The sequence below is a fragment of the Dendronephthya gigantea genome, unplaced genomic scaffold (assembly GCF_004324835.1).
Source record: "Dendronephthya gigantea isolate DGI-Jeju-01 unplaced genomic scaffold, DenGig_1.0 000040F, whole genome shotgun sequence".
In the NCBI taxonomy this organism is placed as follows: Eukaryota; Metazoa; Cnidaria; class Anthozoa; order Malacalcyonacea; family Nephtheidae; genus Dendronephthya; species Dendronephthya gigantea.
In genome coordinates this window covers 444,028-467,960 of record NW_021163050.1, presented here as the reverse complement: position 1 = coordinate 467,960, position 23,933 = coordinate 444,028, and the positions used below count along the sequence as shown (strand labels likewise).

The window sequence follows — 23,933 nt, the reverse complement described above, 5'->3', positions numbered from 1 at the left end:
TATCAGCAAGCAGTGGTTTGTTTTTGCAAGTTAGACCACCTCATGTAAACACAGAATGAAATCAGCTTTGTTACAAGTTCAGGTTCAGTTCCAGATATAAGTCAAAAACTGTGTCCGTCACCCTCCCGATTTTTAGGAAAATATTTTCTGCTTTCGGTATATATATTTTTTGTATTTCATCTAAAAAGGGTAAAATGTTCCTCTTTTTTCCTGTTCAACAAATTGAAATGAGAAGTAACTTCGTGCTCTTCGTCTGAACACCTAGAGGCTATGAACACCCTCCAACACCATGTGCGCGGAGGTTAGAAGAAGCTGGACGAGAATTTTTTCAAGGAATCCTTTTACTTCTGAAATCGAAGTCAACAACCTCGGCGTATGTGAAAATGGACCTTGACATTTGGCGCTATGTTTCATGTGGTAGAGGAGAAGTATCACGCCATAAGGGTTTTAAGCTGTACAAATTAGAGGACATGTCTCGTTTGCCCTTGCCCGATCAATGGTGGTACTGGCTTAACATTCATGGGGAGGGTCATGCTATACAGCCTCCCTTAAAAGTCAAACCAGTTCTTGCTTGGACATCAAAAAAACAAATGTTTGAAGACAGCAAACTCTGCCAAGCACCTCAACTACCAGTTGAAAAATTGTGCTTGGACATTTTAAAACGTCCCTGCAATACAAATAACTTGTAAATATTGTAAATAAAATTTAGTTACAGTTATATATATTTATACATTTTGTCAATCTGATGAGTTGGTGACTTGATTTAATGCATCTTGGTACATTTGTTGAAGCCGTTTCAGATTCCGTGCTCGGGTTGAAACTCCCAGAGTTTTAAGCTGCTTTCGCAGCTCTGCTGGTGACAATTGCTCTATATTATGTTGGACTGCCCCTTGGGATGGGTTGCCAATTCTCTGTCGCTTGTGTTTTTCTCGTCTTTCCAGCAAGTCATTTTCCCAGTATTGTGGACTCCTCTTTGTATAGGCCCTAGGAGTTCGTTCATGTTCCGAGATTGCTTCAACTCTCTTCATGACGTACAAAACATCTCCTGCAGCATCCCACTTATTTGACTTGCGTAAATGTATTCTTCGGCAGTCATCATTATTTTTTTCAGTTCGTATGGTTTAAAATATAATTATTGCAGGAATGTGTGTCTCACCGGGAAATTTGCCCGTATTGGGCCACACTATGGGGCCCAAATGGTCTCACAATAAGGGCATCTGCATACTTGATATTAATTTCAATCACCAAAATTGGCGATATACTTTACCTTGTCCAGTGAATCTCTTTACGCCAGTATGAGTTTTCATAAAGCGTGGGACATGATAGACCATGGAATGCATGTATGGAGTTACATTTGCCTTTCCATAACCCTCGCATATTCCCCCCAATGAAGTAAAGAGGAGAATCCACGCCTTTGCCTAAAGTACAGTAGCATGTTGGAATGAAAAAGGTATCTAATAACAACTTACAATATTATACACTGTTATTTCTTTTCAACAGTACACTGTATCCTAATCACCAAATATCATACGAAAAAAACTTCTCAAAATAGCTTGTAATATATTCATCAGTATGAAGTTTTTTTACGGACAAAATATTCGAAGTGCGTAAATCGAATTTACGTGCCATAAAACATCGCCATGTGTAATCATATTAATGTTATGAGTTGTACATTGAAAAGCAAAACATAAATCGAAAACGAAATCCTTTACATTCATGTCGAAGAACACATATTATTAAGACATAAACTAATATACATTTAAAACACGAGGAAGTCGATTGAAATAAAACGTAAGGAAGCGGAAATGGCCATGCAAGAGGCGGAAGTGAAGTGAAGTGAATATTGGGAGATAAAATATTAATATTCTGTTTTGTATTTTAACATTGTATTTTATATGGCGTGTATCGGACCGAGAATTTGGCTACCAAATACAGAAGATTTTTTCAGGGAATTGATTAATTTTGTGTCAAACGCCGAGCAAAATCGTGCATTTTGTGACTCGCCCGACTTTTATTGTCGAAGATTAGAAGAGTACCAACGTACTTTGAGCGTTTTGACGAGGAGGATTACTGAGTCATACCACACTGAACAGGAACTCATTAGCAATTTAGAAGTTCTCCTAAATTATTTGAATACTCTTAGAAATCAATTTGAAGCGCTGTCTGAAACCTTTGATCGAACCTGCGAACAGAATTTACTGCAAGAGTCTTACGACCATAGTATCTGTTTGCCTGTGTACAATGGTAGAGTGGGAAGGCCAAGGATACATGTAACGCAAGAACAGTTAAACATACTGCACAATACCGCTGGTTTTCGTTGGGCTGATATCGGAAGAATTTTAGGTATTTCAGAAAGAACTATTAGACGGCGTAGGCATCAGTTTGGGCTTGTAGTGGGTAGAGAAACGGCATTCAGCAGCATCTCTGACAACGATCTGGACAACCATGTTCGTGAAATATTAGGAACTACGCCAAGTTCTGGTGGTCGTCTCGTGGAAGGCGGTTTGAGGAGTAGGGGACTATGCATTCAAAGACGGCGTGTGCAAGAAGCTATAAGAAGAGTTGATCCAGTAATTAGAACACTCCGCTCTGCACGAACCATTATACGAAGGGTCTACAATGTACCATCACCAAATGCTCTGTGGTAAAGTATAAGTTTGACCATTTTTTGTTACTTTTATGCAAATAAAAGAGCATTCATAAATTTTGTAGGGGAGTGGGGGAGCAGCAGCATTTTTTTACTTTTTAAAAGGGGAAGGGATATATTAAAAAAATATTCTTTCATAATATTAATAATATCCATAATCCCCATAGCCTCTTGCCATGCAAATTAGGAATGCTCCCTGGTATAATTTTTTGTTGGTATATATTTCTGTAGGCACCTAGATGGCAATCACAAGCTTATAGAGCCATATAGGTTTGTAATACATGGATGCATAGATGGCTATTCAAGAATGGTTGTGTTTTTGAAGGCATCTACCAACAACAAAGCTGAAACAGTTCTTGGTCATTTTCAGAATGCTATACAGCAGTACAATTTGCCCTCAAGAGTGCGTAGTGATCTTGGGCTGGAAAATGTAGAGGTAGCGCGACTAATGCTACAGGAGCGAGGTATAAACAGGGGAAGCCATATAACAGGAAAATCTGTGCACAATCAAAGGATTGAACGATTGTGGCGAGATGTGAATCGTGTTATTTGGAGCCGATTTTTAAATATTTTCCTGTTTCTTGAACAGAGGAACCTGTTTGATCCATCAAATGAGTTGCACTTATACTGTCTTCATCTTGTTTATGTCAAGTTGATAAACAAGGCTTTAGAGGAATTTATTGGACAGTGGAATAACCACCCTGTGTCGACAGAGTGCAATTTTTCTCCCAACCAACTCTGGGTACAAGGTATGCTAGATTTGAGAAATTCTGGGTATTCTGCAGTTTTGTCAGTTATTGAAGGGGAAGTGCCTTTACCAGACATTGAAATGTATGGTGTTGATGAAGAAGAACTTGTTCCCAATGGACAGGAAGATTACGCACTAGTTGTTCCAGAAACAAGAGTTCCTTTAAGTGAAATTCAGTTGCAACAGTTGTCTGAAGTATGCAATTATATTCAAGAATCTATTGAGGATGAGAATGGCATTGCATCTTATCAAATAGTACATGAAGTGTTGCAATCATTTCTCAACTAAGTTTGTAATATTAAGTTATTTTTGTATCAGTGACATTTATTCAACATTGAATGAAGTTTTTCTTCCCCCATTTTCATACAATAGATATCTTTTGCAATTTACATAAGTCTTGTTAAAGTGACACTTTCTAACAATGGCCTCCATGTGAGTGACCTTTAGAATTTTATTTTCAATTATGCTATTGTTTTGCAGAGCGTCTGATGATGAAACTTATGAGCAAACAATGTTCTCCGAACAGACTTTAGATGCATAGTCTTTAATGTTCCAGTCACAACAAAACATAAATTATATAAACATGGAAGTGATTTTCAACACAACATTAATTGATAAGAAGTACTTGTGTTTTAGGCAGTTTTCAAATTCAAGGAACTGTTTACATTTTTCCAAAACCATATTTCCCATAACTGAGAGCTTTGTCCATTGCTTCTCTGAATTGGCAATAGTCCCCATGGCTAGTTGGTAACATCAAAATCCGGGGGCAAGTGTCTGCTTCTGGGAGAGCCTTTTTTGGATCTTGCTGCAATAGTCTTACCACAAGCTTTTCTGATGAGCTAGATGGTAGGGAAGAAAAACCAGTCCAAAACAGTACAAGATCATGTAACCTTTCTTCTTTGCCAGAATCTACAAGGTGATAAAGAAAGCATAGCCACACTTGCCTTTACTACAAGAAAACTGTGTACAGAACATTTGCTTTATGTAAATAAAAATTAAGTTTCCTTAATAACCATTATCTCACAAGACCTCCACTCAGGGACGCCAGAGTGATGAAAGGGGAAATGGCCAATTTGAACCTTCATCCCCTTAAAAAAGGGCAGGAGGGGTGAATGACTGCATTCTCCTGAATCCCACTAAACACTGAAGGACTGGACTAAAATGTAGCAATTGGTGTCATAAAATGTACATAAAAGATGTTATCATGATTACTTACCATCTCTCTCATTTAATTCCTCCACATATTTTTCAAAGTAGTGTCTTGTTTTGTTTGCTAATGCATAATTGCCAATTTGAAATTCGATGCAAGCTGTAAACTCACAGAGATCAATTGAATTTTGAATTTTTCTCGGAAACAACTTTTCCTTTAACTCTGGCCATCTTTCTAACAATGTAAGAATTGTGTTTCCCCACACTTTAGCACACTGCAAGCCCTTTCTCATATCATCCAAGGCTGTTATCCTCTTGGTAATTACCTCATACTGCAAACAGCATTCGAAAGCAAGCTGCCGTCTTTCTGGAGAGATAGTTAAGTGTGGATAACCAGCAGAGACAAGCAAGTCACATATGTTAAGAGGACTTTCTGGCTGAGTAAATTCGTCCAATCGGTCTTTGGGAAAATTAGCAAGCTGTAAAAAAAGAAGTTCTCAGATACAACAACTCTTCAGATCTCTTGCCACTTAAACCTTGAATGTCTTAATTAAGGATACACACAAAACATAAGAGATCTTACCTTGTTCAATACTTCTTGATAAACAGGATCAGGCACATCTTCCAAAGTAATGTGTTCCATTGCCGCATCACGAGAACCAGTTGCTATATAGACAACTATTGCTGGACTTAGCCCAATAACTCCATGGCATTTGTTAAGGACAGAATGTAATATCATCTTGCCCACCAAGGTGAAAAACCCTCCTGAAACAAGGTCATAATTATGAATTGGCAATAAGTGATTATCTTGACCTTCAAACAGCATAATAGACTCAGTTGTTTGTTTTCTAATTCGATCCATTAGGAGCTGAAAATACTCTCTTGTTAGGCCTCCTGCATCTAGGCCAGCTTCCCCTTTGAAGGAAACATTCAAGGGCTTTGTGACGTCAAAAGCACAATTCTTATATTTTCTCACAGCCTGTTCAAGTATGTCCTTGTTTCGATCAATCACAAAATCCAAGTTGACTGCATTTGTAATAAAGCATTTTAGTGACTCCAAACCACTATCATCACGATTAAAAAATTGTGATGACAGAGGCATATCCCACATTTCTTCATCTGAAATATTTCCACTTGTTCCAGGAACCTCTAAAAACATACAAATTAGAAAAATACAATCAGACATTTCAGAAGCAAATGCTAATTCCTATAGCATTCATCATACACACCCACACTATTAAATGGTTCAATATCATTTTGGTTGCCATTGCCTTCATCATTGGTCATATTTCCTCCTTCATTTTCATTGGGTGTGTCTTTAATGTTAGACCTGTGCAACACAACTTCTAATGCATGATCAAAATCAAGGGTATTATTGCAGATGGTTTCAAGTTCAGAAACAGGTAAATCCGGAAAGAGCAATTGTAAATTGGCAACAGCTGTAAAATCATAAGAGAACAGTATGGAGTCTATTTTAGTAATTTGTTGGTGTAAGTAATTTATTCTTCTATGCTAGTCAGGGAAGCAAAATTATTTACATTTTACATCTTGTTGGGACACCATATACTGTGTAATTGGCTGTTGTGTTTTCCTGGAAAATAAAAAGGGATACTATAAAATAGTGGCCTGTAAGCTATCAATTAAGACATTATCAAAACTACATGTTTTGCAAATAATATTCTTAAAAATTCTAACTTTGAACTTTGATCAGTATTTCCAGATCTAAAGGAGGTTATTTCTAATTCAGATTTTTCTTTGACACAAGGGGATGCCTGTGGTATATCATCATTTGAAACAGAGTCAAGTTTGTCTGATAAATAGTCCTCTTCTTCCTAAAAATGGCAAAAGTTATCAATATATATATTTATATATATTTGAGGCCTATGACAAACCCTCACTCCCCCCCCCCTCCACAAGGTCAGGCTGGATCCATCGCTGCCCAAACCATCCAAGAGGTGCATGTACACAATTTTGGACCCTTCCCTTTGCATGCAAAGAACAATAGAAATGACATCATGTTAACACTAAGTGTATGCTCTTGTTAAACCCCCTCCCTCTTCCTCCTTGCATACATACTAAATGGTACCCTCTTCACATACACTATCTTACTTTCTTTTCTGTGCAATCACAATAACATACATTTTCATTAAAAAGATCTTCTAAAGCCCTTAGGTAAACAGGGCCTTGCCCAGAAACATGTTTAATCACTCTTGCACTCCGTTCCTGCCCATGTGGAAGACGCATGGGTACAATGTTCGTACCAGAACTTTTAACAAATTCAAACCTGTTTTGAAAAAAAGGCCCAACAGATATTATGCACGCAACAAACTCTACATTTTTCCCCTTTATTTAAACCTTTTTAAAATCAGCAGGGCTTCTACAGGGGGGACAAAACGGGAAATTTGCCCTGGGCCCCAGGGTTAAGAGAGAGAGAGAGGGGGCAACATGAAGGTACATGTGCAGTATGTTTATAAATGAACAGCAGGGTGTGGAAAAAGCCCCCCAAGTTGATTTTTACCCTAGACCCTGTTGGCCCTGTTGATCAGTACATACATTTATGTATCAGTGTATGGTAACTTTATAGTGCATTAGTGCTTACCCAATTTCATGACCTTGTTCACCATCTAGCACTTTTTCAAACAGGGAGAACAATTCCTTGTACAGTCGAGCCTCATCCCAGTTTTTGTCAAGTTGAAAAGCGTCAACGTATAGCCCTTTTTGAACCAATCCCGCCTTGGCCGAACCACGCGGTACTTGATCCCAATCAGGATTAGGTAGCAAACAGACATCTTTATAAACCAATTCTGGTTTTGGTTTTTCTGTCACAGTGCTTTTCTGCACGTTTCCTCTTTTACTAGGATTCCTTCGTCCTGGGCGGCGTTGGAAGCTATAGTTTTGCCTCGGATTAAAATCTGAAGAAGACACCCTTCGTCTTGGAAGTTGTGGTGTAACGCTGCTTGAACCACGCGGTATTTGAAATCGTGAATTTAACTCCTCTGTTTGCGTCGAGAACTGCTGAACCGAATCATTTAATATTCGTGAATTTGCATTTCTTTCGGATATTTGCGATGAATGCGGTAAATTTGTTATAGCGCTTAGAATAGATTGTACAATATCCTGAACATTTGTTGGCCTTTCTTGCCCTGACTGGCAATTTCCATCCATGTTTATAAAAACTTAGTAAAGGCTATTATAAAGCTGCAAAGTGAGTTCACTCGCACAGGCGAAACTATTTTCCCGCTTTTCACCTGAACAATCCTCAAGATTCACTTCCGCCTCTTGCATGGCCATTTCCGCTTCCTTACGTTTTATTACGATTTATGTTTTGCTTTTCAATGTACAACTCATAACATTAATATGATTACACATGGCGATGTTTTATGGCACGTAAATTCGATTTACGCACTTCGAATATTTTGTCCGTAAAAAAACTTCATACATCAGAGGGATTTTGCTCATTCAACATTTGATATATCTCGCTGAAATCCTATAGTTCCATGATATCAACATATAATAGAGAAAATAATATATTTACAATTTAAGATTGAGGATAATTATTGTGAAACAATAATTACTCTTAAGCTGTCATAACTAACAAACTGCAAAGAAGATGAGTGCAGTAATTTTCTTAAAATTATAATTTAAGTTAACACTGGGATTAGCAATGATAAATGTATATGTATATACCAACCTTCCAAATCTTTATAACTGTGGCACTTGTGCCTTCATCAACCACTCCATCCAACTTTTTTGGTAGATTTGACAAGAGTAGCTTCTTATCAGAACCCATAAGACTTGTAAAGTCATATGTCCCACTACCTTTTCCATCTGCATCTTTCTTCTCCCAAATTTTGAAACACACACCACAGCTATTAATAGCAGACAATAAGGCTTCAACATGCAGATTTGTTCTTTCACAGGGTCATCTATCATAATTTTCTTTCTTGTCCCAGCTAATAGCTGCAGTAACTAAATTCCTGGTTAAGATGTCTGTAAAGGTGAAGATAAATTTATTATAGTATGTTATGTATCAAAGGTTGGCATTCTTTTAGTTTCCCCCCCCCCCCCCCAAAAAAAAACCTGCTTCAACAGTTGTAAGATACAGATCAAACTATTTTATATTTTTCCAGTGTGTGTATGTTTTTATGCTTATACCGGCCAACAGACTCAACATATAAGTTACCTGTTACTCTTACCATCAGATGTAGTTCATCAAGGACTATATTTTGCAAAGGAATATCTACTAGTGGTTGGTGTACACAAGAGAGATTCTGCTTCAAGGCACACTTTTTAATCTCTTCCAAGGTTCTGCTCATGGGTGGATGGGAATAGTATTCTTGTGACTTTGACATATCAAATCTAAATTGGTAGTAATGCAATTGGTAGTAGACTATGCAGTAATTGTACTAATTGGTACTAATTGGTAGTAGACTATGGTACTAATTGGTAGTAGACTATGGTACTAATTGGTAGTAGACTATGCAGTAATTGCATTAAAGTACAAACCAAGTTTTAACCATGATAATTAAGTTATACTATTGCATTCTGACCTGCTGCTCTTATGAATAGTACACCAAATGCAAGAATGATCAGATGTGGCACTCTTCATCCCAAGAAGTAACAAAAGAAACTGTAAAAGAGGAATTATTCGCACAGCTGTTTTGAACAAAATATACTCTGGACAATTAAACTCAATGGATTAACTATACACATGGGCAGGCTAATTAATCTGCATTACATACTTATTAATTACCTTGTAATCACCACCAAGTAGAAGTTCAACTGGGACAGGGGCGTCGGAAGCGGGGGGGCCGGGGGGGCTCAGGCCCCCTCACTTTTTTATTTGGGGGGGCCTAAGTATCATTGGGCCCCCCCACTTTTTGACAAAGGTAAGTTGTTAATTGGTAATTTGTTAGAATTCTGGTAAATCTTCTCCCAAAGTACAGGATATGGCGTTTCAGTGTTCAGACTCTGGTTTTAAAAATTTCCCAGAGGGAAGGCATGCCCCTGTAACAGTGTAACCTCTTAGAAAGTTGCCCACATTTGGCACTTGGCAGGCACTTTGTGGGCCCCCTCACTTCTGGCGGCGTTCCGACGCCCCTGAACTGGGATATTGTGATCCTTTATCGAAATTTTCCCATCCTTGACTATCTGATTGATTGTGTTGAATACATCTTTAAACGAATCCCTTAGAAGTTCATAGCTTTCCACCCCTTTTACTACTCCAATTGTGTGACTACCTGTTAAGAAAGCATTAGAGAAAATGAAATCCTGTACTGGGTATCATATAATTTTCTTTCACTATATTATTCAATATACAGCTAAGTTATATGTATTATTACCTTTGGATGACATTACATCATCATTGTCAAGTAAAGAGAATGACATAATCACAAAGCTGGTCATCCTAGTCATTTTGGCTCCATCACCACTGATTCTCATCTTGATTCTCAGTTTCTGCTCAGCATTTTCCTGAAACTCTGCCAGGTCAATCTGTAGCAAAACAAAAATACTATATCAATGATGCTTGTTAGTAGTTTGAACATAAAATAACTTTTGTATAATTACTATCCAAATATAGTACCTTCACTGCCTACTTGAAAATTAAGTAAGAGGAGAGCAACTTGCCTGTTTTTCAATAGTGCTTTTTAGCTCAGATAGTAGATCAAGTTGTGCACCTTCATTTTCTCCTGGTGTTCTTTTGATGTGGCAAAGATCATTGAAATGCTTCTTGCACTGCTTCACCAGATATGAGCGTGGTAGCCTATCCCCATCATCAGTCATGGTTAGCTCATGGTAAGCTGCTTCCCCAATACAAAACTTGTCAGTTATAAAAAGCACTTGTTGTACTTTAATCTTTTCATCCTCAGATAGATCCATGTAACATTTTTTCCTTCCTAATTCTTTCTCATACTCAATTGTGTGTAATTTCCCATCTCCATCTGCAAATTCCACAGAGTTCAACTTGAGACCAAACGTTTCTGAGAACCACAGGGCCTTTTCAACACATGTTTTCAGCTCTCTAATTTTCCTTCGTTGTTGTCTTTCTTTCACCTCAGAAATATACTTCCTGCAAATCCTTCTTGTTCAGAAATCTTGTCAATATATTTCCACAAATGTTCATTCTCCCTTTCAATCTTCTCAAGGTTCGACTGTGCCTCTGCTAGTTTGGAACCATTCGTTTTCCTTTGCTCTTCTGCCTGCAATAGGCCCTGGTATAGCTCATCACAGCGTCGCTGAAGTTCACCTTTTTCTTGTTCCAAAACGATATGTTTCGCTTTTAATTGTCCCAACTCTTTCTCTAAGTCACCTGCTCTCACAATTTCATCGTTGCGAATTGCTATATTCTTAACCTGTTTAACAAAATCTACATACTTTTGGCCGCTTTTCCCCCTGGAATTCTTTTTTGCATTTGAAGCTAGTCTTCTTAAGCGTTCTTCGAGTCTTTTGCAGGTCTTCTTTATTAAAATTGCGTGATTTTGAGACAGGAAAAGATTCAATATTTCAACAAAGCTAATGCAGGCTGTCGCTAATACTTGGCTGTTCTTCAAGTCTTGCCAATGCTTCAAAACATTATTTGATAAATGTACTGTATATACAATTTCTTCGGGGTTAACGCATTGATTATTCACATACTGAAGGCAGTGATTCGTATCAATAAAAATTTCACTCTTAAACTTTTCAAAATTACAATATTTATGAAGCACGTCAGACATTTGTTATTTAAACTAGTATATTTACATATTGGAATTTCGCGCCAGCAGTGTAAATTATTGCGGGAGAAAACCGGAAGTGTAGTGTCGATATCTTTAGCCGCTGATAATAACGAACGTACTGCATGTATCCCAGAATCGATTGCAGGATTGCAACCTACACATCGTGCCAATTATTTTGATACCAAATTCAAGCTGTTTCGAGTACGTTTTTGCTCGAAATTTTGTCTATAAACGCGCGACAAACTCACGACGATCACAAATGTTTATGAGTGCATAAATATTCTAAGTGTCCACGCAAATCACGATATTTAATGGAAAAAACGAAAGGTTTCTCCTATTTTTGAGAAGCCGATTTTTTGGAAGCAGATGGCAAGGACGTTCACGTTTGATGATCCATCTAGGCAAATTGGAACGCAATTAGGAAAATTCTAAAATTGAGCCATGAAAATCGAGGAGCAACCGGGTTTGCCTGAGTCTGTATACAAACTTATTAGGCGAGGTGGTTCAGTATGCGAATTTCGAAACGAAAGATAAGATGCGGTTGTAAGTGCTATTTTTTTTTATGATAGTGTTCGTACACCATATAGGAACTGTACTCCATTTAGGCAAATACTGATATCAAAGTAACAATTTCATAATTTGATATTTTCTTTCCGATTCCTATGTATTTCATACAATTCTGTACCAAAAATATCGAATTTCATGGGGATATCCGCTTGCGCATTACGGGCTCAATGTCCGAAATAGTTGGCGATGGTTGACAACGTTGGTTAAACCACTCAGAGAACTGTAATCGACGTGCAAAGTTGCCCGCTAACAATTAGTGTTGCACATGCATATGATATGGATGCCATCTTAAATCAAGCCTAGTTATCCTGTTAAACCCGGCAGACGAAATTGGGAGAGGATTGTGACGAGCACTCACGTGTGGATTTTCTTCAAGAACGTTCCTAACGGCATCAATATTATCCGCAGATCGTGCTGTTCTTGGCCTTCCGGACCGGCCTTTGTTTAAGTTAAGGCTTGTTGCTTCATTCGAGTATTTTCGCACGTTTTTAAGAATTGTACTTTTTACTGGTAGATTGCGATCACGAAACCTTTCTCGAAAAGCGTTTTGCACCTCAGCTATACTGCGAGTCTGGGTATAAGTTGACACTACAAAAACTCTTTGCTCCGAAGTCAGTTGAACCATTTTTGTACTGGTAGTGTGCTTTGTCATTTTAAATATTTTTGGGTCGTTATTTTTCCTTATGCTATTAAAGTTATTTTCAAATTCCCAGGAGCAGACAATCTTTTGTACAAACGTCAATTCATTTTCTAAAGGTCTCCTTTTTGTAATGTATGCATGCACTCCATCAATATTTCACACACTACGGATCAGCATACGTGCAAATGCAATCGAAAAGGCATTCAAATTTTAACAATAGCTTCATTTCTAAAGGTCTCCTTTTTTTTGATACACCTTGCATATATCAAGCATAATTTAGACTCTGGCTGAGAGGCTTTTTATGCCTTAATCACCGTGTTCTCAAAGCGTTAAGATTAAGGGCTCATTGGACTGATTACCCATCAACATGTTTTTAGGTAAAAGTTTAGCTAAGTCAAAGAACTCACCCAACTGTATTTGCTTGACATGTATTGCAAGAACCTTGTGGAAGCGATTTCGTAGGTAATTCGCTGTGTAGCACTGGTCGCCTAATTTGCGGTTAGTGTGGGAGTATTATTGTCTTCATCCGCTTCGCTTTCGTCTAGGACGACTGGAATTATGTTGTTGGCCAGGTTGCTTTCACTGGCACAAGACGTGGAGTTTAACATTGCTTGCTACGTGGGATGCTATCTCGTTTGCTGCTTCTTAAACACACCTAGAGACTATCGACTAAATTTGCGTCTGCTGCATTTGTGAAAAAAGTTGTTGTTGTTCCATAGGTTTAGTAGTGTTCCATAGGTTTAGTAGTGTTCCATAGGTTGCGCGTCTTAGTTTGTCAACACAGGTAAATTAACATTTGTTGTGGTGTTGTGTTGCAAGTGAACACTAACGCATTTCCACATCCATGTGTTGGTAGTCCTGTCTCGGTGCACTGTCTTCGGAGACTTGTAATAGTAACCGCTCCATTATTTCGGCTGTTTGATGTTGCAAATCCATCATAAATTTCCAAAAGTAAAAAAACAATTGAAAAATATGTTTTCTTGAATAATTGGAACCCCCCTCCATTTTGTAGCTGTTTACATAATCTAGGGTATCAGGGACACCCTACCCCACAACAACTTTACGAAGCCTTTACTACGTGAAAATTGTGAGCAAATAGGAAGTGATAGTGTCTGCTTATATGAGACATACAATACAATAGTTCTATATTCACTCATATATAGAATAATTACAATCATTATTTAATTTAAGTTGCATAACTATGAGTTCCGACTCTCCATAATAACCATAGGGGCTAAAAAACTAGAAAGTCGGTATGAAATATATCGCAGGTCAAAAAGAAGAAAGAAAAAGATATAAATGTTTTATTAAAAGTTAATTAAAGATTATAACAGATGAATTGAAAGAAAAGCCAAATCATTATGTTTAAAAATACGAGAGAAAAGAGAAAAAAAGGAACTATTAATAATTTTCAATCATATTCTCTTTGATTTTTTTCTTAAAGCTTTTAAGTGAAAGAGATTTAATGTCTTCCGCAATTGAATTCCATACTTTGGCTCCCTGAAATCTGATATTAAAAATACCATAATTGGTCCTAGCTTTTGGAATACCAAATGACTGATTTTTAGAAAATCTTGTATTATAGTCGTGTATATCACTTGTAGATCTAAAGAAATCATCAAATACGGATGGTAGTAGATTATAATAAAATTTTTTCATAAATACAGCAATATGAAAAGATACCAGGTCAGTTAATTTCATGATTTTCAGAGTTTTAAAAAGCAAACTGGTGTGTTCATAATATTTAGTGAAAGTGATAATACGAATGGATCTTTTTTGTAGCATAACTAAGGACTGAAGAGTAGAGGGATAGGTATATCCCCATACAATTAGGGCATATGTAAGAAAAGGATGGATAAGTGCATAATAAAGATTTCTTAAGGTATTTAAACTAACATAGTAACGGAGTTTACATAAGATACCAATACTTTTTTTAACCTTTCCACAAAACTTATATGGTCCTTCCAACTAAGATTGCAATCTAGTGTCAAACCCAAATATTTAATCGTATACTCTTGTTTTAATGATTGGTCATTAATAGTTATTTCAATATTAGTTGATTTTGTTTGTTGTCTCGGATGAAATATTACAAAATTTGATTTTTTTATATTTAAAGATAGCCTATTTACGCAAAGCCAATTATATACTTTTTTTAGTTCATTGTTTAGAGTATTTTGAAGAGATAGGAGAGTATTACTTCTAAAAAAATAAGTTTGAATCATCGGCAAAAATATGAAATTCCAACATTTTTGTACAGTTAGCAAAATCATTAATATATAAAAGAAAGCGTAAAGGACTGAGCCCTGAGGTACTCCACATGAACTAGTTAGTTCTTCAGATGAAATATTGTCAATAGAAACAAACTGTTTCTATATGTCAAGTAGGACAAAAACCACTTGTTTGCATGACCTCTAATACCGTAAAACTCTAATTTCTTGATCAAAATATCATGATTAACTGTATCAAAAGCTTTACTCAAATCTAAAAACATACCACTGGCATAATCATGATTATCTATTGCATCTTTAATTTTGTCAACAATACTTAGTAAGGCATGGGAAGTAGAATATGAATTTCGAAAACCAAATTGTTTAAAATATAATATTTTTCTCTCTTGTAAAAATAAGTACAAACGTTTATACACTAACTTCTCCAAGATTTTATCGAATACTGAAAGAAGTGAAATAGGACGATGGTTATTCAGACAATTTTGTAAACCAGTTTTAAATATTGGAATAATCTTTGCCACCTTTAAGTTACTTGGAACAATACCAGTTTGAAGTGAAACATATAGTCTCAAGTGGTCTTGACACTATATTTTTAATAACTTTATGAATTTTAACTGGTATACTGAAAGGACCGGTAGCTTTAGAACAATTTAGTTTGGCAATTTCATTCTCAATTTCTACTGAAGATATAGGATAAAGAAAAAGACAATCATATGGGGATGAGGTCATGTGGAGACTTGTTTACTCTTGAAATATTATTTGCTAACTTTTCTCCAACATTAGAAAAGTATCTATTAAAAGCATCTGCAATTTCCTTAGGATCGGAAATTTCAGAATCATTTTAATTTATAATAGTAGGAGTACCAAGTACTTTTGATTTAACATTAATTATACTTTTAATTCCTTTCCAGATTAATTCGCTATTTCCTTGTTTTATATCAAAATAATTATTATAATACTTTTTTTGCTTATGCGCACCAAATGATTTAACTTATTCCTGTAGAACTTTAACTTAGTATAGTAATGGACAGATTTTGTTTTTAGATCATTTTTATATAATTTGTTCTTTTTTGAGATTGATATCTTAATAGCAGGTGTTATCCAAGGTTTAGATTTTGTTTTCACTTCTTTATTTGATAATTGTATTATAGGAACATGCAAATCAACCACCTCAGACATTTTATCATAGAATGAATTAAACAAGTTATCTGGGTTTCTTTCTGTACCAAGTATCTCATCCCAGTTGATTAAATTTAGATTGTTTATTAAATTAGATTCATTAAATGCGGAATAATCTCTCTTGTAAAATTTTTTTGACAATGGAAGAGCAGTATATTTAGTAATAACAAGGAAATTTGGAAGATGATCAGAGATATCATATATTAGATTTCCACTAATTGTGAAATGATCCAGTGAATTGAAAAATATGTTATCAATAAGTGTAGCAGAATGATCTGTTATTCTGGTTGGTTAAATAATCTGAGGCTGAAAAAATAATGAATTTAAAGCATTGAGAAAAAGTTTTGTTTCTTGATGAGATTCAGATTTTAGGAGATCTAAATTAAAGTCACCTTGTAATGTACAATATTTATTTTCCCAGTGAATCTTTTCAATTGCCATATCTATGTAATTCATAAAAATTTTTGGATCACCTCTTGGATGCCTATAAATGACACCACATACCAAATTTCACTCACTATTATTAATAATTTCAATCCAAAGAGCTTCATATTTATCAGTTCGAGATGAAAGATCTGTTCTGATTTTTGTTTTAAGATTATTATTTATATAGAAACCTACTCCTCCAGCATTAGAATTACTTGGTTGTGAAATAAAATGATAGCCAGGAATATCAGTATTTGTTGCTGGCACCTCATTTTCTCTGATCTTAATCTCAGTTAATCTTATTATAGAAAATGGGAAATATAATTCAGATAACATTTGAGCCAAAGCATCAAAATTCACAGATAAACTTCGAATATTACAATTTAGAACTGAAAAGGATTTTGCCGATAAAGAATATTTTATATTGTAATTGTCACGGAATTCGTGGGTAGAATAGTACTGAAAATTTTGTTCCAATGGCATATGTAAGTCAGCATCTATATCTTGTAAGTAGGGCACATTACTTGCATCATTAGTTACAAACTTACAAGTTTTGGCAACAAGGAAAAATCAGATAACTTATCATTATTAACATCAATCGACCCAAAAGGGCACTTTAGACAAGCACTAGATGTCACCATTTTATAGTAATGTAATTATCTGATTATAATAGACTTTTAGATTCAGAGTTGATGTAGGTCATTTTGATTTTTTATATTGATGCTGTAACTAGATTCAGATTTTCTCATGCAGATTTTCCCATTATTTGTCCCGATGAATTTGTATCCTTTGTTTCTCTTGATGTTCAAACAGGAATTAAATAGCTCTTTATTCTTTCTAGTAGTAGTAAGATTCTCAGTAATGAAAATTTTATTTGATGATTCGAAGTTAAAATCAGCAGCAGTTAAATTTTTTTAATTTTTTCTCGCCCGGTAGAATTTTTCTTTACTGTCCCCGTACAAACTTTATGATGATAGCCTCTGATGTAGATCTTGATATGGCATTTTGACTATTTGACTGAACAGCATGATTTCTTCTTGGTTGAATATGACTGACTGAAATATCACTTTCTTTAAGGTCTACTCCAATCTTTTCAGCAATTTTTAAAACCAATTTATTAGAATTTTGGTGACTATCAATTGGTAGACCTCTTATTTCAACGCAGTCCCTTCTAAGATACTGATCCATATCGTTGAGAGACTGATGTAGTAACCTGATCTCATTTTCGGATTGTGAGACTTTTTCTTTTAAATTTTTGTTCTCAGTTAATAGAACTTTCCTTTCTTTGTCACTAACCTTTAGCAATTTAGTGATTTTGTCATACTTTTTGCTAATGAAATTTATATTTTTCATAGTCTCTTTGACTTGCTTTGTTAATGGTTGGATAGCTTCTTGAAGTTTCGCTTCAAATATCGACTCAATCTTTTTATATGATACATTAGGCATATCGACGGTATAGTGACAGAACAATAAGGAACAATTTTAAATGTTTTAATCAGTTTAATTCATTCTAACCCCTAGCTTTTGCGCAGGCACCAGTAGAAAAAGTTAGTCCGGGAGGCCAAGACAAAGTGTTTACATGGACAAACATATTGTCCCTACCATTATAGGGTTATCCTCTTTCGTAAACAAAGGTGTCCCAATACCACCCAGGTGAACCTACCAACCGAGGTGGCGAGTGTAAAAACCTTTCCTATAAACACTTGCAAATAAACATATGTAATCAATGCTTAAAGTGCCTATATCACTCCTGGAATCTTTATGCATTTGAAAAGAATGTAAAAAGTTAGTTAATACAGGGTGTCCCAAAAAAAACGAAAATTATTAAATCACTCATTGTTAAAATTTGAATGCCGTGTTCACGAATTTCAGCCCGTGGGGATTTAATGCAACTTATAAAATGCTAAATGCTTTGTGTTGCTAGAAAAAGGGGAATATGTCGAAGGTCATGGTCCTTGAGATGCACATTTAAATATTGTTGTCCATATTTGTAAATTGTAAGTAAATATTGTTAATAAATATCATTTTTGCATACAAGCGAATTTTACTGCATCTATGCATGCATAAAAATGCGTATGGTAAACATTTATACACCTGTGGATCCCAACAGAGTGCTTAGGCATGCAAATTCTAACAATTGCATTGTTATGGGTGATTTCAATAGTTTTCGTTTTTTTGGGACACCCTGTATATTAAAAAAGTTTTTTGATTTAGTGCAATAATTTTGAAGATATTAGCCTATAAACTACCTGCAGCTCCTGAGTCCCAGGCTCCTGTAAACAATGGGCCGTTTGAAATTAAATAGCCGTGTTTAAACCCAGGAGGTTGGGACTCAGGAACCGCAGGTAGTTTAAGAGGCTTGTATCTTCGAAATTATTGCACTAAATCAAAAAACGTTTTTTAATATATTAACTAACTTTTTACGTTCTTTTCAAATGCATAAAGAATGATATAGGCACTTTAAACGAATTTGTCTATTAGAAGTTTTATATTATATTTATTATGTTGGTTATTAGAATTTGACGTTTTCAACTATAGAACATTCTATATTTCCTCATTCATTGCAAATTATCAAGGTCAAGCGCATGTGGGAGCTGATTAATGTGTTGGGCCTTTTATTTGACTTTACTTTTCAGTTGAAAAAGGTACTATATTTTATCTCATAAACTATTCAAAATAGTATTAATGGAAACTCCCCTGTAAACAAATTTTTCATTTTTTTTTAATTGATTAGGTGATGTTAAATTAAGTCATGTATTGAATTCGTCCTAGTAAACATTTTTGTTAAATTTGGTAGCATGTTATTATTATAGCTTAGAATCACTAAGTTGACCGTTTCTAATTTAGAAACTCCATTTCCCAAATTTTCTAATTTAGAAACTCCATGAGCCTTTGGTGTTTTTGTGAAGAACTTACCAGACGACCAACCATGTCAGACAACAAAAGAATGCGATCAACAAGCAGAAACAAGGTAGTGTTTAAAATAAAAGCATTTATATTATAGGGACATGGGCGTTCTACCGAAAACTAAAACACTCATATTTTCCATATTTAACCAGTGAAAAAAAAATGTAATGAGTTTTATTGTCGTGCGACCATTGCAAGTTTTACCGGTTTGTTTTATTATTGATTGAGTTTTTTCTCATTTTTGTCCATAATAAACAGAACATTATATACACGGTTCGCTGGAAGATATGGGTTTTCACTATGTTATCGTGTGAAAAAAATGTGCTCACTCATTTTTACTACTCTAACATGATAACATCAACTCATATTTTCTTGCAACCATGTATTTGGGAGGTGTGGATAGAAATGACCAAATGAAGTCATACTATGGTATTAAATGGAGATCAGGAAAGTGGTTGCACAGATTTTTTTTTGAGCTTCTTGATCGATGTGTTGTAAACGCCCACATTTTAGAAATGGAATCACCAAAGAAGATGTTTGAAGAACTTCCATATGGAGCTTGCGAAGAAGCCTATTGGTGATTTCTCATCAAAAAAGCGTCCAGGTTGACCATCCCTCAAAATGCCGGCAAGGTTGAGCGAGAGACATTTCCCTAGTTGCTTTTCCACAAATGAAAAGGGAAAAGTAAAAGAAAGAAGATGGGGTATGCTCAACAAAGAAGAAACTAAGGAGACCACCTACTGGTGTGAGGATTGCGGAATTGGGCTATGTGCTGCTCCTTGCTTTGCTATTTACCACAACAAGCTATGAATGAAAGAAACATTTTTGTATATGGGCACATTCTTAGATGTAAATAGAGGTAAATATTAGCTCAGGTTCGTGTAAAGTCACTCAACCTCAATTTTACAACATTTTTTGCATAACATCCGCTGAACATTTCTGAAGATTTTGGCTAAACCAGAAATGTTGTAGACATGTCTTATACATAAAAAAAAAGCTGAAGAACTGTAGATTTAAAAAAAAAGATTCAAAAAAATTTTAACTGTTGAATATTGTGGAAGTTATCCACATTTACTCTTTATATCATGTGCAACAATATCAATATCAATGAAATGGGTGTCCCCAGTTGCTATCGCAACCTATATTTTTTGCAAACAAGTTTCATATTTGAAACTATAGACTTTGAGGAGCATTTTGATATATTATATGTTGTATATATGTTAAATTGTATTAAATATGAATGATTCATTTCTGATTAGTTAAAAATAGAAAAAAAACTAAAAATAAATTGGTGCGGCAAAGGGTTAAAGAGTGCCACATTTGCGATCACTTTTTCTTAAAGAGTGTCTAACAAGGCATACACAATTTTGTTGTTGTGTGCCTTTAAAAATGTCTTGCAATTCTGAAAACACTGTTCAAGACAGTAAATGCATGATGTCTTAAACTAGCTAAATCCATAAGATTATTACAAATCAAAGGTCTCAATGAGACAACTCACAGATGCAAGAATAGCCAATTAATTGTCGGCTAGTAGACTAACCAGATAAACACGTTTTTAATACTAAGCGTGCAAAGCTGGATGGTCGAGTTAATGGTACTAAAGAATGCGAGACCATTAGATATAACAGATGATTAGCGCCGTAGTCAGAACTGATAAGCGATCCAGACTGCTAAGAAATTCTTTGTTGATCAATCTTTCTTTTTATCTGCATGTAGTGTACATATGTCAAGCAATGAGAAAGATGGAAGAGTTTATGACAGTAGCCCTCGTAGAGGAAGAGTTTATGACAAGTAGCCCTCGACAAATACGACAGAATGTGCCAGTTAGTACAGGACAAATTGTGTCGCCTTCGTAATTTTTAACCACGACTTGAAAGTGGTAGAGGTTCATGGTAATGTGGAGACCAGGAGAAAACAAAGATAAAGATTCCTCTAATTACTTGCCCTGTCAGTTTTGTCATGGTGTCTTCCAGAAAAAGGGTCTATAACGACACTGCCCAAAATGTCCTTTTGCTCAAGAAATAAACCAAACCATGAAATCCAAGAAACTGCAGCATGCGGGAAGATTGTTGTTGGTAGCAAATAAATTTCCATCTGGTGCTAGTCAAAAACTATCAGATAATGCCTTGGCAATAATGCCGATGGATGATGGCAATAATGCCGATGGATGTTGCCGTAGTAAGGGTGGGGGGCTCCACACTAATAGAGAAATGCGGCAATGAAAAAGCTGTGGAAGTTTACGATGCTCATAAAGGTTAAAGAGTTGTGTTGTGTTTCAACTTTATCGCTTGAGAAGAGTTTGGCGCACATTTTTACCAGCACAATTTGATAACCTTCTTGCCAGCGCAAGATATCTTGGTGGATACACAGGAGGACCGACCACCAGTACAGATCGTTTCAAATCCCCTTTGACAGCTGCCAAATGCGGATATGCCTTAAAAAAAGCAGTGTTTGCAGTAAAAGGCCAGGCATTGCGAAGAAAAGACATGGAAGCAAAAAATGACATCGATCTGTTCTTAGAGCTGTACCAGGGAGAATGGAGTGCCAAAGTAACCTCTCAAGCCCTGGATAACTTGTTATTTCAAAAAACACAACAAGCCACAACTCCTGCTCTACGAACTTTACACCTACCAGCCTTGCGAACTCTCCTCAACAAGCAGATTTTGGAACTTACGAAGGATGTGAAGAAAAGCCCAATGCAAGAAAATTGGAAGAAGCTTGCTAATTCAGCCTTAAGCCTAGTTTCCATATGGTCGTAATGGTCGTAAACGTGTCGTAAACATGCTGTCGTACACAAGTCGTACTGTGTTATGTGTGTGTCATTGACAAGTCGCAAAAACAACAGCTTGGCGGGAGTTTTTAAAAACAAAATGGCAGCTGTCAATGAGCGGTTTTTACTACAATTATTTTTATTTCTTATACTGGCACGAAAACGAATAAATAGAAGAAAGAAACATAAATTCTGGGTGCGAGAGATATTAAGGGAGAGAGAGCAGTGTGGTTTCTACTATACACTCGTCCGCGAGCCTCTCCTTCATGATCGAGAATATTTTTATCGGTAAGTTTAAGATGCTTTTTGTATTTTAAACTCGTCAAAGTAGTTTGGGAAAAAAATAGAAGATAAGTTATAAAGGTTACCGTTATTTTTTCTAGTTTTGTCAGAATGTCTCCAGAAAGACTGGAACACTTGCTTTCCTTAGTTGCACCATTTATAACAAAAAAACCTTGTCGATCAAGAAAACCAATATCTGCCGAAGAACGTCTCATACTAACACTACGTTACCTTGCAAGTGGGGACTCCCAGCAGTCCCAGTCATTTTCATTTCGCGTGGGTCGCACTACGGCATCCCATATTATACGGGAAACATGCAAAAGCATTTGGCTTGCACTACAAAGCACATACCTGAAAGCACCTTCAACTGTTGAGGATTAGTTAAATAGTGCCAATGATTTTGAGAAGGAATGGAACTTTCCTCATTGTTTGGGGGCAATTGACGGTAAACATATTGCAATGGAATGCCCACCAAATTGTGGGTCGACTTTTTTTAACTACAAAAAGTTTCACAGTATGGTATTGCTGGCAGTATGTGATGCAAATTATTGCTTTACAATGGTAGACATAGGAGCACCTGGAGGAAGTAATGATGCAGCTGCATTAGCTGATTCTGTATTTGGTCGTGCATTTGAAAACACCCCATTATCACTAAATGTACCAAAACCAAGCCCTGTTGGCAACACAGAGCTTCCATATGTACTTGTTGGAGATGACATCTTCCCACTAAAACCATGGCTAATGAAGCCTTACCCAGGGCAAGGATTACAAGAACCTGAAAGAATTTATAACTATAGGCTGTCTAGAGCAAGACGTGTAATAAAAAATGCCTTTGGTATTTTGGCATCTAAGTGGAGACTATTACGAAGGCGTATTAAGTCAGGAACATTGAACAAATCGAAGGAATTATAACTGCAGTTATATGTTTGCACAATTACTTGAAATTGACTGACAATGCAAATTACACACCAACAGGATTTGTTGACAGTGTAAACAACTCAGGGAGTATTATACCTGGGGACTGGCGAAATTTGGTTGATAACGACTTAGGTTTGACAAACATTGGTAGAGTAGGTGGCAACAGATATACCTTTGAAGCAGGTGTATCAAGAGACAAGTTCAAAAACTATTTTAACAGTGACCAGGGACAAGTCCCTTGGCAACTTGGTCATGTGCGAAGTTGTGGTGTAATTCATGAATTAATTCCCAAAAAATTAAATTTGCAAACCTGAATGATTACATAAATTAAGAGAAATAAATCTAAATATTACTCAATAATTTCACAATTGAATAATGAAAATATTTTAATGTTAATTTTTATCAAAATACTTGTTAATATGTATCAAGATACTTGTACAAACTTTGCATGAATATTTTGTAAATAACTGTTTGTAATAACAACAATAATTTTCAACTTGTGTAACATCCATTGAATAAATTATGAAACGTATTCAGAAACAATTTCAACACAAACTAATTGATAGTATTTAGTAATATCTCATTCTCTAAGAATCAGCATTAGATAAACCTGGCAAATTGAACTCTGCCTGAAAAGAGCTGCTCAACTTGAACTCGTATATATGCCTTTGCTCTGTCACGCAATCGTTTGAATCGAGGTACAAGGCTTTGAAAAAATAAACTTGCACCATCATCTTCTTCATTTGTATTTTTCTC

General features: G+C 35.8%; 2 pseudogenes; one reads left to right on the top strand and one right to left on the bottom strand.

Moving 5' to 3' along the window:
• Positions 1-737: 737 nt before the first annotated feature.
• LOC114526623 lies at positions 738-17,746 on the bottom strand (annotated as a pseudogene).
• Positions 17,747-22,077: 4,331 nt separating this feature from the next.
• On the top strand, positions 22,078-23,171 carry LOC114526621 (annotated as a pseudogene).
• The last annotated feature ends 762 nt before the right edge of the window (positions 23,172-23,933 follow it).